Source organism: Schistocerca piceifrons, chromosome 3 (assembly GCF_021461385.2).
Source record: "Schistocerca piceifrons isolate TAMUIC-IGC-003096 chromosome 3, iqSchPice1.1, whole genome shotgun sequence".
NCBI classification, from domain to species: Eukaryota; Metazoa; Arthropoda; class Insecta; order Orthoptera; family Acrididae; genus Schistocerca; species Schistocerca piceifrons.
The window spans coordinates 778,349,322-778,352,467 of NC_060140.1; positions in this window are offsets into that span (position 1 = coordinate 778,349,322).

Below are 3,146 nucleotides of genomic sequence, written 5' to 3' on the forward strand. Positions count from 1 at the left end.
ATGCCATGATTCTACCACGCCGTAGGGAGAAATGAGGCAACTGTTCCCGAACTGACGGCCGCCATTTTCAGGAACGAATATGAATATTGGCCTGTGAGTTAAAGGGTATGAGAGACAATGAAAGGAAGCCTAAGAAGAAAGTAAAAGGATGTTTACTTCACTATTCCTACTGAGTAATCAAGTCTATCTTAAACGAATGTATCTTCCTAGTTTTCTTCGAAAGACGGGAAGTAATAAATATCTATTCAAGAACGTCGGGTCCGTTCCTAACTCGTAGGAGCTGAAATGTATCAAATTATCTATTCAAGATAGTTGCATGAAACTTACGAAATAGCAGATAGTGAGATTAATTTTCATTCGCTAAGTTTAATGTTTGCTGGCACGTACTCTGTGTTCATTTTTCAGTCTTTATTTTTTGATAGAATAATTTTATTTACCTTCTTTCCACAATTTTATTGCATTTGTGGTACAACGAGCTTCTACTTGAATAATTGTAATCTGCAATAGAACTTGAACTAGTCACTTCGTTTTCACAAATTTTTTTCTAACAGGCGTACAGAGTCCATATGAACATCATTTTCATCTGTTAACTCGTTGTATATGCAACGTTTTATTTGATGTTTGACATCATTTGCTAAGTGCAAACACAGCGTCGCCCTGCAAAAGGCGATTTGAATATGGGAACGTTACATTAGCGCCAGTGAGCGGTCTAGTTTATATTTAGTAAATCTGAGGTGAAGTGCAAAGAAGACATAGGTTTGTTGGACGGTTTCTAGAAAAAGTGAAGTACAATGCAATCATAAAGAAACCTGTATACAACTGCGACCAGTTCTAAATTATTGTTCCAGCTTTTGCAGTCCTCATCAAGTACGCATGACGGCGGAAATCCGAGTACAGAGACGTGCTACTAAACTGCGAATATGAAGGTCAGGTTTGGCCTCTCCGAAACCGTAGTACAAATTATCATGGAATTTCAACAGGAAGAAAGGTGACGTACTTCACCCGAAATCCTGTTATGAAAATTTAGAGAGCAGGAGAACTGTGGGACGATTCAGCTGTCACCATTGTAGATCACATTACATCATTCTAAAGCTATTATTCCCAACATCCTCTATAAACTATCTTTTAAATCCTTGCCTGACCCTACTATTTCTTCCCACTGCTGCTCTTTTCGGCATCAAGTTAACTATTTCTAGATATAATAGCGAGTCCCACACACCTGTCCCTTTTTGTGGTAATTTAATTCACAGTTTTCTTTTCTCACCTATTCTTTTTATATGCATTATTTCTTTATATTTTATACAAATAAATTTTCGCATAATCGTTACAACCTGGTTACTAGGCACTTCCAACACGTTAAATTAGGCTTTGCACCGACTGTCGTTAACAACCGACTACGGCTCGTGCAGGGCACGCTGCTTCAATAATGAGAGTATGTGATACAATTGGAGAGGAGAGGTCCGTAAACACTGCCGACACGGTACCGGGCGACGCAATTTGATCGCAATGCGAGATAACCGCCATCTTATCCACTTGGCCGTAACTAGCAGAACAGCTTGGTCCACAGTGTCGAAGCAACTTTTGGGCACTGCAACGGGTGTGGACACGTCGGCGTTGACGGTTCGACGCTGTCTTCTGGGAACCGTACCTATGGCACATGTGCCACTGCGTCCAGTTCCATTGACCAGAACCCACCAACACTGAGGACTGCACTTGAACGCCGACTGCTGAGTGGTAAAATTTAGTGCTTTCGGACGAGTCTTGCTTCAGCTTGTCCTATAGCGATGGCTGCATACGCGTTCGACGCCGTGGTGAATACAGTCAGGCAGACTGTATTGTTGAGCGACGTAGAGGACAAAGCCAAGTGTGATGGTTTGGAGTGCCATTGGCTATAGCACACGATCTCGCCTCGTACATCTTGAGGGCAATCTGTACAGGAACCGCTACAATATGGAGGTTTTACAACCCGAGGCATTTCCCTTACTGTTGGCCGTTCCATCTGAGCTCTGCTTCTGCCAGTATCTCGTCTCCTACCTTCCAAAGTTTGGAAGTTAGGAGACGAGATACTGGCAGAAGTAGAGCTGTGAGGACCGGGCGTGGGTCGTGCTTCGGTAGCTCAGATGGTAGAGCACTTGCCCGCGAAAGGCAAAGGTCTCGAGTTCGAGTCTCGGTCGGGCACACAGTTTTAATCTGCCAGGAAGTTTCAATTTATTTTTTGTTGGCCAGACGCTCTACGTTATTCCCAGAGCTGGTTTCTTTAGAAAGGGGCGTCTGCCGTACAGGATGAAAATCGCAATTTGGAAGACTTGGAATCGCACGCGACAGGCTGGCGTCGTTGTGCACTAGGCAAGGTGGCGGCAGAAAACCTACCTGCCGATAAGCGCTCACAGCACTTTCCCTGCCTGGGCGGTTTGCCTTTAGTTCGGTACCCGCAAAAATGGCTTCTCATACCACGTATCAGAACGATCCACTACTTCTACAGACAGGTGCAACTCATTAAATCAAGATCGTGCAACTAGATAGTTGAAGAAATAAGGACGGCATTAACGGCTCAATCATCGCAGTAACTGTCAATCCGACGATGATGGCAGGTCTGTACAAATCTGCGTAACGGAAGAGAAGCGTGAAACGTTGTAACCTTGCCACTAAATGTGTATCCGTATGAAATTTAGCTCAGACTTACCTCCCACTCAAAAAATAAAAAAAAATAAAAAAAATCTACGTATTACGAGAACTATGTACTCACAAACCATTATTCAACTTAAACTCGTATGCTAACCTTTGAGTAAACAGAGCCGAATTTGAATTGAACTGTAACTGTTCTGAATACAACATGTCTTTATTTTAAACGCATAACTCAAGTAAAACAATTGTCTGACTCTGATCAAAATTTCCACTTACCTTGCGCCTTCGCAACTTTGTCGCTGATTTCTCAAAAGCACAACAGCAAACAGCAAGCAGGAAGCGGCTAGGTCAGACTTCTGTTTCTAAATAAATATTCAAACTGTTGGATGGCACATAGCGCATTGTGGTAATGCGTATTGACAAACCTTCTTTAAACAGTGAAATGAGGAGAGCAACTATTCCTATGAAATGATATTCCAAGACAACGATTTTAGAAAGAAGTGTGTATTTAAAGAGACAGA